Below are 16,520 nucleotides of genomic sequence, written 5' to 3' on the forward strand. Positions count from 1 at the left end.
ACACACACATACACACACACACACGCACGCACACACGCACGCATGCACACACACACACACACACGCGCGCGCGCACACACACACACACGCACGCGCACGCGCACACACACACACATACACACATACACACACACACATGCACGCACGCGCACACACACACACATACACACACACGCACACGCACGCACGCGCACACACACGCACACGCACGTGCACACACACACATACACACACACATACACACACACACATGCACGCGCACACACACACACATATACACACATACACACACACACGCACGCACGCACGCGCGCGCGCACACACACACACATACACACATACACACACACACACACACACACACGCACACGCACGCACACACAGCAGAGCAAGGGAAAGTGAGCTGTACCTGGCAAATCTGGACATGAGACATGAAGACAGTCACAGAGGACGGACGTTGCAACAGACACTGAGGACAGATGAGACTCGTTGCCATCATCACCATTCTGATTACCTACTCCTCATCTTCAATGTGAACGAACTACAAATGCCCCTCAGAGGATGACTGTAATCACTGCCAAGTTCAAGAAAGCGCTTTCTACCTAAGAGCTGGACCCGTCCAGCTCTACACATATATTCATATGTACATGTGCACCTATGCACACATAGATTCCTCCAACAATCTCATGCAACCAAACTTGTAAGAAAGCAAAGGATGCCCGTGTCTTTCAAAGCCCTGTGGAGTTTCTGGTACAGCACCCGTGATTTAGGATCCTTAACTTTCTTCCCAATTTTACCTCTTTGTACACTTACAAAGGCCATTAGTTGGAGTGCTAGCGACAACACCATGATAGAGCGATGTTGGTTCACTGGGGTGTGTGTGGGGATGAACAATGTTTCAACTCGTGCACCTTTTTCTAGGGTAGCCTTCCCTGGACACTTGGGGCTTAGCCCCCCATATTAGCCTGCTCTCTGTACCTCCTAGTCCAGCACAATGTGAACAGCACTCATCTCATACACCCAGTGCTGGCAAGCTTCTCTTTAGACAGAAAGCAGCACTCTTCAACTCTCCCGCATCAGGGACTGATGGCAGCTTCTCATTATCCCTTGTGTCACTTTGCATCCCAGCCTGTCTTTTCTCCAGCACCTCTCTACTACGATCCATCATCTCCAACAACGATGTCAAGGTTTGTGGGTTTGAACCTAGTTCAGAATAGGAAGAATCCAGATGTTTTCTTGTTAGGCAGTGAGGTGCTGCTTGTCTCCCTGGCTCGGTCCATAATCCTCCATTTTCCCACATGGCCACTTCTTTAAATTCAGGCTTCTCTTTCTATACAGTCTCCCACCACTCAGAGCACTGGAAAGTTTTGCAAAACTGGGGGGTGCCTCTGGGGTTTCCTCTGTGTTCTCTGTGAATCTCCCTGTATAAGTGGGCAGAGCAGACATCTGGCTTTCTGGTTTCCTGAGGTCAGCTTTGGCCACGTGGCTATCTTGTTTGCTGGTCTGGGTGGCAAAGGGCCAGTTCAGAGTTCCCCAGTTTCCCCAGAGCTGTTTCGTCAAGACCAGGCAGAACTTTCCTAAATGGAGAGACCATTCCAGCCACAAAACACACAGATCCACCACAGTGAAGCTCAAGAGAGACTTGGAAACAAAGCATGTGCAAGGCTGGCCTGGGGACACAGCCAGACTCCCAGGACTGCACACTCTTGTCCACTGCCAGCCCTGGCCAGGGAGGCCTCCCGCTTGGCCCCAGTGGAATTATTCATAGGCTTTAGCCCAGCACAATTCCTTAAAACACAACTTCTTAATGTCTCCTGGAGTCACAATCACAGCCCCTTGTTTATGGATGTGGCCAGATCAGATAAAATTTCATTCTCTGAATTGGTTCCTAATTTAATTACTCCTCCAGATCAGCAGCGGACTCTCGTTGCTGCAGGGAAAAAGAACTAGAAAGCCACTGGCGCCAGCACTTGCAGCTTTCATTGGTATCTGGTGAAGATGAGACTCCCGGGCCTTTGTTGGGTTAGGAGTAGGCTGGGACAGGGCTAATCACCATCTGTCCACCCACCTTCACCTTCTCCCAAGGATGGTCAAGAAGGCAGCCTGGGGTTTTACAAAGAATTTGGAAGAACACAGAATAACTGAATTGTAACTCAGAAGCCTAGACTCTTTCCTGGCTCTGTGTGAGCTCTGGGTCTATAAGGAGGATCTGGACTATGTTGAGTAGAGGTCCTTTTGACTCAACAAGTCAGACTCTTCAGTATATTTTCAAGCATCACAACAATCAAGGTCAAGACCCCATGTACAAAGCAAGACTGGGCCAGGGAAAGGAAAATAAATAAACCTTGTTGTTGGAAGAAAGTAAAAATATCTTAAAACAAAACAAATAAATGTAACCCTAGAAATGGAAACACACAGACATGAACGTTAACAATGAGAGCTAAAGCCTGGAGACAATGGAAATGAGTCCCAGGGGACACTAGAATCAACAGAGCTGTGGTCAGTCCCCCTCACAGAATATTATCTGGCTGTTAGAAAAAATGGACTTCCAATGTTAACGTGAATAATACAGAGTGAAAGAAGCCATCCACATTCTTCCAGATTCAGAGTTGAGGAACCAGAATGACAGAGAACAAAAGTTGATTTGTAGCTTTCAGGGCTAGGTGTGGCGGTGTTGGGAGAGGGAACAGTGGTGGTAGCAAGCAAGATGTTACAGGGTTTCTTGCTCAGTGGGTGAAGTGCCATTAACATCATCTGTGGGTACACAAAACGTTACACTATCTACTTCACATGCATGAACCATCTAGCACATGTGACTTGTCAACTGGACTAGGTGAAGAACCACCATGGAAGACTCTCACCATGGGATCCCACGTGCTGGGGTCCCCGACTGAATTAAAAAGGAGAAGCAGGCTGAGCACCAGCGTTTGCCTCTGTCTGCTTCCCGACTGTGGCTGCAACCTGACCAGCTGCCTTGTGTTCCTGCTTCCACGCCTTCGCCACCTCAGGGAAACTGAACCCTCCAATGTGAATTGAAATAAACCTCATTCTTGTTACTTTTGTCTGATATTTTTGTCATGACCATGAAAAAAAGTAACTAACACAGCATGTAGTATCTCAAAAAGGCTGCTTTTAAAAGAAAATGTTGAATGAGTTTATTTTTTTTTTCCTTTAAGGCCTGTTGTATGACTTTCAAAATCAGCCAGATGAGAGCGATGTTCTGCATATACGAGTATGGGAGCCAGCCAGCTCCTAGGCCATCTGAAGGGGAAGCTCTGTGAATAGACAGAGCTTCCTCTTGTAAATCTGAGGACTGGAGAGTGAGCAGCCCTGCGGTTTTTCCATTGATTTGTTTGCAACAGCTGAAAGCAAATTTATCTTCTACCACTCAGACAGCAAGGATGCTTCACCTGCTTTTTAATACATCATTTTTATTCTAAGCTAAATCACACACGAGGCGAAAAATTTGTGGACTCCCCATTGTCGGCTAGGGAGCAGATGTTTCTCCCTGCTTTGGCCTAACATCATTCTGAAGAAGGGGGTCCAGTGCACTAGCTTCCTTCTCTGGCTTCATGTGCCCCGCCCCACTGAAACTGTTATCGAGGGGGTGTCAGTTAGCTTCTCAGAGTTAGCACAGTGTAAATGCCAAGCTGATACAGTTCTCATAATGGGCACCCTTTCATTCCTCATCCTGTCTTTCTGATAACTTTCTTAGGCAAGTTCAGCACATCCTAGAAGCAGCTACTTCCTCACTTTCAGTGGAACACTCTCCCATTACTGGACTGAGGCCTGCCTGGAACGGGTTATCTGTATTTAAAACAATGACAAACAGTGAGGCCCACACCACTGTGAATCAAGCCAAATAGAAACACAGGTAAGAGTACTGTGTTTGCTTAGTTTCAACTCCTAGAACCCACAAGCTGCCCCTTTCCAGGGCCTAACTCCCAAGCCCTATCACATGTTCTCAGGGTGAGGTAGGTTAGGTAAATGAAAGAGTCATGTTTGGTAGTGGGTACCGGAGGCCTCTGCTCCTCTGCCGTTGGGCCACTTTCCCATTCACTTCCTTTTCCATGTGGGGCTCAGTATCCCAGGACTGTTATGAACGAAAAGATCCCAAGCAGGACAGCAGACATTGCTAGAAGTCCATGCCCTTTGAGAGACAGAGATGAATAGGGAAAGATGGATCATCCTGCCTCAGGGAGTCCTTGCCCAAAGCTGTCAGTGTTCAGTGGATGGAGAAGGCAGCCTCGTCCGAGGTAAGGCACTCCATCTTAGCTGCAAAAGGAGCCAGAGGTGGGAATCAAAGATGGGAGGCAAGCTCTCTGAAAGTGCCTTTCTAGGCTCCCCGAAGTTCCCCTTCATTTGTCCTTCACCCTGCACTGAGGAGGCTGCTCCTTGAAAGGGCCAGCTCCTGGTGTCCCAGCAGCCTCAGTGGTCTGTTTCCCTCTTCTTCCCCATGGTATCCTCCAAGCCATAGGGTTGTTATTTGTTTGTGTTTGTGTGTTGCTGCAATTTGAGATGGGGCCTCACCACACTTGACTAGTCTGATCTTGAACTCCTGGCTTCAAGAAATCCACCCACCTCATCCTCCTCCTAAGAGGATGAAACTTCAGTTTTAAAGAATTAAGGAAATGTCACCTGATTCATCGGCTTTCCTCATCACTGCTCCAAATTGTCTGACAAAAGCAGCCCAAGGGACAATGTACTTGGGCTCCAGGTCCATTGTGGTAGAGAAAGATATAGACAGGTCACTCCATCCAGTGTTGGGAGCTTACAGTAAGCATACCCTATTCCCATCTCAGCAGTCAACCATGAGACAAGAACTAGGACCAGAGAGGCAGCCAGGCTATGGTATTCTAGACCTGTCCCTAGGGTCCCACAGTGGCCATTCAGACCCTATCTCCAAAAGTTCCACAACCTTTCCAGGCAGTACCACCACCTGGGGACCAAGTATTCAAAGGAATGAGTCCGTAAGAGACATTTCACACTCAAAGCATAGCAGTCTGCCTTACCCTATTCTACATAAGTGCCTGGCCAGCTCAGAATGTCAGAAGCATTCATTCAAACTTCAAAAGTCTCCCTAGCCTTAGAGTTCTAATACCAAATCCAGAGTATCTTCTACAACTCATGCAATCGCTTAACCATAGATCCCTGTAATAACACAAAACCCAGGTAACATGCCTTGAATATACAATGGTGTGGAATAAACATTCCCATTAGGAAAGCATGACCCAAGGCAAAACCAAAACCCAGCAGGACAAACACCAAATCCTGTAACTTCATATCTATCCCCTCTCGGGTAAGTCCGTCCTTAAAGTGCCACCTGTAACTTCTTTGGTATCTGGTTTCACTCAGCACCTATAGCTTTTCGTTCTTTCTTTTATTTTATGTATATGGGTATTCTGTCTATCTGTGCACCTAGTTCATGCCTGGTACCATCAATCACCTGGAACTGGAGTTACAGTTGTAAGCATCTGTGTGGGTGCTGGGAATTGAACCTGGGTCCTTTGTACAGGAGCAGCCTGTGCTCTTAACCACTGAGCTATCTCTCTAGCCCTGCCCATAGCTTTTAACAGATGGTCCCTTTTCCTGGCATGTAGAACATCCCCCAGTCTCTGTTACAATTGGGTTTCATCCTCACATCTCCACACTCAGTATGTGATCTTTCTCTGCATTGCTTGCCCTTCAGAATTGTTTTCTGGAACATTGGTGCAAGTCTCCATGACCCCACAGCTCTTGAGTTTTGCATGTTCAAGCCAGAACAATTTGGACAAAGTCAAATTCTGCCAAAAAGCTCAAAATGAAGCCTGGCTCCCTTAGACCTTTGGCTGCAGGGGCCCCAAGGGCCTGTATGCCTGAACCTGGGAAAACACTTGCCTAGGCAATCATGGGGAGGAGTACCCTGGAGACTTTATCTTCTGGCTTTGAGACAGGGTTTCTCTGTGTTAGCAGCCCTGACTGTCCTGGAACTCAATTTGTAGATCAGGGTGACCTTGAACTCACAGAGATCCACCTGTCTCTGTCCCCCTATGCTGGGATTAGAGAAATGTGTCACCACACCTGGCTGGTGTTATCTGAAGTGCTTTCTGTTCTTTTTGTTTTTGTTTTTGTTTTTGTTTTTGTTTTTTTTTCAAGACAGGATTTCTCTGTGTAGTGTTAGCTGTACTGGGTACTCACTCTGTAGGCCAGGCTAGCCTCCAACTCAAAGATCAGCCTGCCTCTGCCAACCAAGTACTAGAAAGAAAGCTGTGTACCATCACCCCCATCCCCGGGCTCTCATCAGTGTGGAAAGGCACCTACTCAGGCAGGCCCACCTCTTCTTCTGGTGGCTGTTCTTAAGATAGCATTAGTTATCCTGAGGCTTTAGCTGCACAAGACAGTGTTTGTTGACCTTGCAATCAAGGCTTACCCCTATCCTCTTGTAATGTGTGGGCACTCCCCCAGGGGTCTCAAGTCCTGCTTCTTTCTGTAGCTCAGGATGACCTTCAACCATCCCTCCCCTTCTTCCCACATTCTAGTGTGTGAGTGTGTGTGTAATAATCAACTATGTTCTTCCTTCTGTCCATCTGTCTTGTGTCAGTTTAATTTGTAACCTAGACAAGAATCTAGATGTGAAGGGAAGACACTTTTCACCCAGTTAGGCTTTCAATCCAAGGCTGATTCAGAGGAAGTCCAGAACTGACTGTCCCCCACACAGGGCAGGAGGTCTAGCCCAGTTCCCATCAGCCACCAGATTTGAACCCAGAAAACAAGGCAGGCCAGAGAAGCAAGCAAATATCTGGGCTAGTTTCCAGAGAACGAGTGAAAAACCAAACTGTCCCCAATATGATGATGGAGGAAGTTGTCATACAGATCTGCACAGTTCAACAGCAGCCTGGTGATGGGACCACAGGAGTAGAAGCGCCATTCTCCTGGATGCTGTTCTAGGACAGTGGTTCTCAACCTGTGGGTCACAACTCCCACCAGAGTCACACATCAGATATCCTGCTTATCACATATTTATATTATGATTTGGAACAGTACCACAATTACAGTTAGGAAGTAGCAACAAAAATAACCTTTTGGTTGGGGGTCACCCACCATGAGGAACTGTATTAAAGGGTTGCAGGACAGCTGAGAACCACTTCCTAGAGCAATAAACAGTTCTGAAACAAAGTGCATGGTTAGAAGACACAGAGATGAACTGGACTACCAGCCCATGAACAGGAAACTAAACCAGAAAGCAGAATTAGATGATCCCATGGGGTCTGGGCCCAAAGTCTGCTACTGTTCCTGATAGCTCTGCGACTCAAAAAAATAGAGAAGGAGCAGCAGTGTGCACTGAGACTCATCACCAGCAGCCCAGATTCATCAGGGCCTGGACATCCCTCATGCACACAAAGTAAACATGGTCTGGTATGTGTACATTTGGAAGACTCTTTATATAAACAGGTTCACAAATTGGAAGAAAACAATCCTCTATAGACCAATGGTCTGATTTGGGGTTTAGAAACTGCAGTCACTAAAAATACACACCAGGACATACTTTATATTTTTAATGCAAATATTTATATTCCAAACAAAGGACACTGCAACCTTAAGACAAGCTATATGTTCCAGGCACACAAAATGCTAACAGTCCCCGGCTCTTGCCGGAGTACATGTCTCCTGTTTATATTCTTGGAGCAGCAACCAAATTCCCATGACATTCTCCCCACGACTCTCAAGTCACACACACACACAAAAAGCTGTGATTATTCTTATTACTCAAATATGATACCAGGTGTCCAGGGTCATTACACCAGGCTCTTCTAGAAGGTCAACAAGTGTCAACTCCTGAGTTATGGTATCAAATCCAGAATCCCTATCTTCCGGGTATACACAAGCATCCTCAGGAGACCAGCTCTCAGGTGGATCTTTGTAAATTGACGCATGAATGTAATACATGGTCATCATTCTCAACTAGGACTAGGTTCCGATGATGAGAAAGTGACAAGGGCCCAGACCCTCTCCACGCTGTCAGGGGGCTCATTAGGCCAGACAAACAGACATTACCTAGAAAACCAGAACATAGTACACATGGAAAGGGTTCAAATCTGAGAAATACAAGAGAGTGGAACTACAGAAGCTCAGAGGAAAGATGTTGTATGTGGATGGGTTAAGGGAGCACATGAGAGATGGCAGCAGTGACTGCCCGGGCTTCCTAGTAGTAGTGATCCTGAGTGAGGGACAGGACACAAGGAAGAATGAGCAGATGCAGGGACTCCACTTCTCAGTGGCTAGGGGACCTGGGTGTAGCCAAGTCTAGGCTGGCTGGTCAGGGAACTTGACACAAAGACAGAACTCTACTTGGCAAGAGTGGAAGCCAGCAGCAGCCATACTGTATGCCAATTGTCCGAGCATAACATGTAAGTTCAGCAGTTTGAGACCAACCTCAGCTACATAGCAAGACAAAAAGAAGGAAGGGGGTGAGGGGAAACAACTCCACTGCCAGTTGAGGGACCTCCCCCCACCCCACCCCAAGAAAAAAGAAAAAGAAAGGACCTCTGGCTAGCAGTCAGCCATTACCTCCATCCAAGTGAATTGCATTCCACTTTGAATGCAGCCTCGAGTCTAAATAGGGTCACTCTCTGGAATGACAAGCCAGGTAATCTCTCCCATAGCAAATGCCAACACAGAATCAATATATCACATGCACACTGGTCATCTTGCCCACTGAATCCCCAAGAGATGACAGGGACCAGTCCTTTACCATGGGCCAGACACTGGGCCCAGCACTTTGCTTCCTGCCAGAGGAAGAAAGCAGCATGCATCGCCCCTCCAGTGTCTACACCAGGAAGTCATCTATACAGTCCTGGGAATACAGAAGTAAGACACAGGCCTTTACTGCCTGCTGCAAGCAGACACTTCTGCCTACACCACGGAGGAAAGGGCCCACCTGCCCAGAAGGGGCCAACCCCACCCCCGCCCACCTGATTGTGTGCAGGCTTGCTGAGTTAGCCAAACCATCTCATGGTATATACACCTTGACCTTCATACTGGCTCACCATACTTGCCAACCTCAGCGTCCAATAAGAACAAAACCACATTTGATCTCCACCAGAAAAGTGGCTGGATGGGGAGAGTGTCCCTGAACCCTAACTTGTACTATTTATAATAAACCACTAGCAGGCAGAGGTCGTCAGCTTAGGTTTTTAGATGAGGAAACTATGATGCACTAAGCCTTGCAGCCATGGTCATGGGAATAAGAGAGAAAAGCGCAGAAGGAACTTAAATCAGAATTGCCATGAAGCCCAGACAGGCTCTGCCCGGGACTTATGCGGTTTCTCTGCGTGGTTAGGGTATCCAAGCCCTGAGCTAGGAGAAGGTCTACACTGAGGACCTACACATGCTGACCAGAAGTGCTGGCTACTCTTCTCTGCACTGACGGAGATTATTCACAAGCAGATAGAGTGCAGCCACACGCTCCAAGCCCCATGCATCAAGGGCGCAGCCTAACACTGCAATGTTCCTCTCCTCTAAGCTCTCCTCCTCCTCGGAAATGCAGGTTGAATTATGTGCTGATGGAGCCATGGGCCCAGTACCCGCAGGGAAGCTAGCACAGAAAAGCATGTATGTCTTCCTCCTAGGTGGCCATCACACTATCTTCTTGACCACAAAGAACAAAACAGCCCAGCAGGCACATATTCCATTCCCAGAGAAAATGTGAAACCATCGGCCCCAGAACACTCTAAGGAAAACATAACTGTGCCCAGCCTGTATCTAATTATCTGCCCATATTGGGGTATTTTCCAGACACCTGGGTGACTAGACTGCCTGCTTCAGTGTTCCTGCCACAAACACAATTCTGGACAGTACCCAAGTTTTCTTTCTTTCTTTTTTTTTTTTTTAAATGACACCCTCTGCTTTTGAGGATCTGCCAGCCTTACTTTCCTCAGAAATCTAAGATGCCTGAACCAAGATTAGTTCTAGAAATGTAAAGTAGGTGTCAGGAGCCCCAGCCCAGAGCTCCCTTCCCACACCCATTCCTCTTTCAAGCTCACAGAAGGGCTCAAGATGTGACATTCAAAAGCCAGCTAAACCAGCACTTTTTTTTTTTTTTTGAGAGTGGCCTGGTGTCCACCTTGCTTAATGTAATGGTGTCAAATAGAACCCACAGGCCCTGTTTCCTCTCTGGACAGATGAGAAGATGGCCCAGACCAGCCTCAAGAAACCTAGCTTGGACAAAGTGTTTCTCTCTCTCTCTCTCTCTCTCTCTCTCTCTCTCTCTCTCTCTCTCTCTCTCTCTGCTTTTCTAGTTTTTTCTTTGCATGTGCTAGCCAAGCCCTCTATCACTGTACTATATTCTCAGCCACGGCCTCAGAGTAGGCTATATTGGATGGAGGATATGATGCTCTAGGCCAGTGGTTCTCCACCACCCTAATGTTGCAATGCTTTAATACAGTGTCTCATGTTGGTGAGCCCCAACCACACAGTTATTTTCATTGCTACTTCATAACTGAAACTTTGCTACTGTTGTGATTGCAATGTAAATATCTGTGTGTTCCAGTGGTCTTATGTGAAAGGATCATTTGACCTCCAAAGGAGTCACAACCCACAGGTTGAGAAATGCTGCTCTAAGGAAATGCCTATATGAGGGGTCGGGTGGAGGGTGCCATGAAATCATAGGCCTCAGAGATATCTCTCCATCTTCAGTTATGAGTTCTATAAACCAAAAAAATACCACCAAAGCCAGCACTCCCTGAGTGCTGTTTGCCAGGCATTGCTCCTAGCACCTGGCAGGGGCTTCACTCTTTTATAGGACACCTGAGTGACATCATCCCCAAAGCTCCAATCTCCAAGCCACTCACCAGCCTCCCACTGTACTTTTTCTCAAGGCCCCTCAAAGACGCCTGTCAGCAGCATTATGTAATTCTGACTTGCACAAGTTCTGCCTCGCCCACTAATCTCATCGCTGTGCAGGGACAGCATGCTGAGAGCTGACTCTCTGCCCCCATGCACCTGGCCCAGGGCCACACCTAAAGGGAACGCATAAAATGCTGTACAGAGCTGCTGCAAATGACAGAGAGGAGGCTCCCCTTCCCTTGGTATCCTAGCAAATTCTGTAAAGGACAGAAATCACTTCCCATTTGTCAACCCCAAGACAGACAGACAGACAGACAGACAGACAGACAGACAGACAGACACACACACACACACACACACACACACACACACACACACACACACACTTAACCACTTATGATCCACACAGCCTTCTCCTTCTGGATCCAGGCCTGTCTCCACTCCAGTTCCTTCATCCCTCCCTGCACATATAAATAATCAAAATCATGGGGGTTTCCATTGCCCTTCCCCAGACCGCTAAGAGAGGCAAAGGGATAGATCCATCTGTGGGACCTGTCTAGCGCAAGGCTAACTGTGAATGTATAAGGACACAGCTAATGACAGCTGTCACCAAAACCAGCCTTGCTCCTTGTTTCTCATGGTTTAGAAAAACAATCCCTATTGGCCCACATTGACACAGCCCCTTTACTTCCTGGATAGTAGGCTGGATAAGCTAGCATGCACCCACCACCTTTATGTTCACCTCGGGATCTGGAAAGCCAGGTCTTCATGTGTATCATTAGGTCCTAGTGTTTCAGAGGAGAAGCAGTCTCAGGGAACACACCAGACCCCGATACTTGAGGACAATAAAGAAATCCACTGTGTAAAGTTGAAACACCCTGTCGGTACAATCAGCCAGCTAAGAACAAAACAAGATCTCTTTATTCCCAGCTGGAGAACCAAACTGCCCTTTGAAGTATCTATGGTACCTGAACCTCTTTACAACCCAAGAGACACAGGTTGCATGCTTGTTCCCATTGACTCAACAGTTGCTTCCAAATCCTACACCGCTGAAGACACATCTTCCGACTGACACTCCTGGGCAGCTACAACTTTTGAACAACATCTCCTCGATCATACAAATGGCCTTCAAACAGCATCTCTACAAATAGGGACCAGCTGAAGTTCCAGGGAGAGAAACAGGAGCAAAGGGACAGCTGCCAACTCCAAGGCTGTCTTTATCTGGGACCTTTTAAGAGACCCAATCCAGCATGGTGGCCATAAAGAGCCCAGGCCCAGGCTCCTCTCCCATCCCCACAGCCAACTGCTTGTTCTCTTGCATTTGCTTTGCCTCACTCTTGCTCCCAGGCCTGCAACTTAAGGATCATTTGTCGGACGGACACCAGCATGGCTGTCTGCCCCTCTTAAAATAAAGCAAGCCCTTTGTCTGCCCTATCCCCAGAGTATCCCTAGGCTCAACTGTGGGGTCTAGCTGGTAAGCCAATATACAAAAAAAATTATGTAAAGTCTCATTGTCCATTAAGGCGGTGCATGAATTAGCTATGGATACATGACACACAGCATCTGGAGGGACCTAGGCAAGCCCATTAGCCCCAGGTATGACAAGTAGTACATTAGTCCTTATCTGTATAAGGTGTATAGTGTGGGTCTTCTCTGACATAGCAACATGGGGCCAGATGTGGAGCTTTGAACTGGCGAAGAGCACTCACCACCACTCCACCTCTATCATCCTGAGACTCCAGTCCACACTTCCATACCTAGGGTTAAGAACTGTGTTGAAATAACAAGACTTACTGGTTTGAGCTGAGTGGAGGGTTTCCTCTGTGTTGTTCACCTGCTAAAGGTGTATCCCTCTTCTTACCACCACAGACACACACACACACACACACACACACACACACACACACACCACAAATCTCCAGCTTGCTCTTTCCAGGTTCAAAGCTCCCCAGCTCCTAGGGCCCAACTAGTTAATTTGAGATTATTCCTCAGCTCCTTCTCAAAGCCTGAATAAGCAAAGTCCACTTGGCTCTGGTCCCAACCTTTCCCTCAAGTGTAGCTCCTTCCTGACACAAGGATTCATCTCTTGGGAATGTGGAAAGCAAGGCCCCTCTTCAGACACAGGGAGGAAAGGATGAAGAAGGAAGAATGGCAGGTAACAACACCGGATCTTTGGCTAGGACAGTAATCCAGGTTCTGAGTGCATCAAAAAGCAAGCATGATCAACCAGCCTCCCCAGCGCTGTTTCCTTCAGGAGACCCTGAGATAGCTACCTGGGGAGCAAGATCTTAAGAGGAAGCCTATAAACCCAGAGCTTCACTTCCGGTTCACCTCTGCCCTAGTAGAGAAACAACAATAGCAAGCCACTTCCCCTCCAAACTCAATCTCTTGAGATGGCCAGAAAAGGAAAACTTATCCTCAGTTTTTCTTTAGTTTGGGGGGGGGGAAGCAAACTTGTCGGTCAAAACCAACCCAATCCATAAAGCATTTTTATTCCCAGGCTACTTGGAACAAAACCACATGCGTATGTTTGTGGATTAGTCAACAGATCAGTCAACTTCGTAAAACCAGTAAATGTCATATTCTGCACGGGGGGTGGGGGGAATCCTTGATTTTGCAATAAGACAGTTGACAGGAAAAATAAGTTGTAGAACAGGGAAGTTCCAAGAGAAACTTTGGGAGAGCCTCTAGGCCTCCTCCTCCATCACAAATGGAGTAGAGGTGAGTACAGCTCGTCTCAGACGAACTTTTGGGATGGTCACCCTAACCCAGGAAGTGATCCACACCATCCAGTCAGGAACTGCAGAAGGTGGGTGCTCTGAAGACCTAGTCCTCAGTAACAGGAGCACCCCACTGGCCTGAAGTAGCCCTTGATGAAAGACTAACCAAGCTCAGAGTCGCTGGCCACAGGCTGTCACAATGCTTTCCTGAACTTCGTTCCTGAAAACTCCATTAACTTACTCCACACAGACCAGAGTCACAGTGAGTCCAGCAGATCCATTAGGAGACTTAGGGCAAGGTATCCCTTCCCACCCCCAGCCGCTGGTTCCAACCCCGACAAAGCGCACTTACTAGAGGTACCCAAGTCCAGCCACTAGTAGCCTAGCAGTAAGCAACCCAGCCCTAGCATTGGGTTGGTTGCTCGCTCTAGCGTCTCCAGCAGCATCATCTTCCCTGGGGCTCAAGACAGAAAGGCAACGTGGACACTCGACCACGGTGGGGCAGTCAAACCAGGGTGCGCGGGACCTCGGAGTCCTAAACGTGGACACAAATGAGCGCAAGCCGGCCAATAGGTTCGCCAGGAGGAGAAAGAAGGCGCTTCCCCAGCTCTCCATTCATTCCCTCTACAGCCTGGCTCCCCTCGCCAAGCCGCCATCCAGGAACCCCGGGGCTCCACCCGAGCAAGAGCGCCAAGACCCGTTACCAGACACAACGCCCGCCCGCTTCCACTCCATCGGAGCACACAGCCCCACCGACTAGCACGCTACCGCCAGCCCCAGCGTCGCCCCCCACTTCCCGCCTCCGTGTCCCTGCCTTCTCGGCTCCCCGCCGCCACCGCCGCCCCCACGGCTCAGCTCAGAGCAGCCTCGTTCTGCTCTCTGCTCCCCAGCTGGCCCGGAGACACCGCTGAGACTCCTTAATCAGGTCGCTTCGGAGACTAGGGTACAGGGACGAAGGGAAAAAAACAGCGAGTAAAAAAGTTGAGACTGCTCCCTAGGTTCCTCCCAGGCCTGTCCCCACGGTCCCTCCTCGGGAATCTTGGTCCCACAGACGCTGACGCCTGGGGCTGTTCCCCGAGACCCACACGTGCCTTCCTACCCAGAGCGGCAGTGCGGCTAGAGCCCGGGCTCCGGAGGTGGCTCCGATTGATACCCAGAGACAGTGGCAGATGCTCACGTACCTGCCCCAGGCTATGCCTGGAAACTTCCCCCAAAGTGTGCGGGGGGAGGGGCAGTGAGCACGACTAGGGGAATCCCGGTCCCCAGCTCTGCTCGTGGAAGCTCGCTCCAGAAAATCGCAGATCTGTCTATCCTTTGGCCTTATATCTCGTCCTTCCCCCTCAGTTCCTGGCCGACCCAGGGTCGCGCGAATTTTGACTCCTTAGGGCGGTTCTGCGGGACAGCTAGCCGGTGCGTGCCCCGCGGCGTGCGTCCTCCGCCGCCCTCCAGCTGTCCACAGCGCCACCACGCCGGCACCCGGTCCTCTGTCTTGGAGCTCGGACCACATTCGTTCTGTCTAGGGAGGGGGCGTGTGAGCCCCGGCGCCGCCACCGGCGGTCCTTCTCGCAGGGTCCCCAGGCGTGCTGGGCACCTAGAGCACGGCTGGGACCGCGCAGCGAAAAGGACGCCTCCTACAGGGGACCGTGCCTGGAGTGAGGAGGCCTGACCGAGGGGTGCGGGCCCAAACCTGCCAGATCTCGGCGCGCACCAAGTTCATTGTCTGCCTGGGCCGCCGCCGCCTCCGCGTCCGGAGCCTCTGCGCAGGGAGTAAGGCTGCACACAGCCTCGGCCGCCCGGACTCCCAGAGCCCAGTCCGGGCCAACCTGAGCGGAACCCGCAGAGGGACAACGGAACCAAGAGCCAAACCTCCGCCCGCCGCTTTTCGCCACCCCCATCCCAGTCACCCAGCGCCCAACTTGTACCTGAAAAGCCCAAGACGATCTCGGAAGCCTCTGCAGCTCCGACTCCGCGGGAGCGCGCGCCCAGCCCCGCGCCTAGCACCCCGCACCCAGGGCGCGTCAACCTGACTCCCCAAGCGCTGGGAGGAAAAGTTTGGGAGTGACTTGCAGATGGCGAATGAAACCTCTGAACAGAACCCTCCCCCCGCCCCATGTCGCGCTGACACACATCAGCTCGAGTCTGGAATGCAAGATCAAGGCGTGCGCGCCCTGCTGAGCGGTGGGTTTGGTCCCCGCCCCCTCGTCCAGCAAGTAGATACAGTTTATGTGTTGCTGTGACTCCGACAAGACAAAACCGAAACCTGGTGTGTGTGGCGGTGACCCGGCTCCCGAAGACAGTTTTAAGGAACTTGGCAGTCTAGAGACAGCCCATACATTGATATTCAAGGCCACTGACGCTGGTGGTTTCGGCGCCCTCTGTTGTATTTTTGCATCTTACGAAGGCTGCCTAGCTCTTGGGCCCTGTAGGTTTGCTTCTTCTGAGAGGTAAGGTTCTACAGGACCTTGAGTGCCAACGTCTGCCTCAGTGGCCCACCGGGGCTACTCCAAGGAAAAGCTCCAGTGATCGACCCCTAGTCTGTGGGCTGAAGATGAAATCAGTTAACGTAAAGAAAGATACCTTACACTCTTAAGACTTGTTCGGGACAGCCTTTGAAACACCAAACCCCAGACTCTGGGGAACAGGATAAAAGCCACAGTCTTTGGCCTGCCCACGTTCCATGGCCAGAGTCCAGGCACCTTGTTTCTTGAAGGAACCGGGAAAATTCTCCCTAACTGTAATTGCTGGCATATGCGCTTTATAAAGGTGATTCTAGACAACCGGAGTCCCTTTCTATCTTGTATGAGATAGGACCTCACTCCCGAAGTCCTATGGTTCTGGTTCAGCATCCACGGCAACTGATTCAGAGGTTGCAGTCAGAGGGTTATGACTGCAGATGGGAACCCTGGATGGCAGGGGAGTTCTTCAAAAACCACTGCCTTGTTTCCCAACAAATACTGCCTCTTACATAAAAATCTG

The 16,520-nt window shown here is 49.6% G+C and overlaps 1 protein-coding gene across 3 annotated transcripts in view; it reads right to left on the bottom strand.

Annotated features, from left to right (window-relative positions):
- The window catches only part of Chst15 (carbohydrate sulfotransferase 15), an 83,752-nt gene extending 68,111 nt beyond the window's left edge, over positions 1–15,641 (bottom strand). The window contains exon 1 of one of the 3 annotated variants that reach the window (XM_031388592.1): positions 15,467–15,641. The gene's annotated coding sequence lies outside the window, so the exon portion shown is untranslated. Of the gene's footprint in view, positions 1–14,643; positions 14,667–14,725; positions 15,415–15,466 lie in introns of those variants that run through there. The other 2 variants (XM_031388593.1, XM_031388594.1) reach the window with 2 other exon arrangements.
- Between the last annotated feature and the right edge of the window lie 879 nt (positions 15,642–16,520).

This window comes from Mastomys coucha, unplaced genomic scaffold (genome assembly GCF_008632895.1).
Source record: "Mastomys coucha isolate ucsf_1 unplaced genomic scaffold, UCSF_Mcou_1 pScaffold21, whole genome shotgun sequence".
NCBI lineage: Eukaryota > Metazoa > Chordata > Mammalia > Rodentia > Muridae > Mastomys > Mastomys coucha.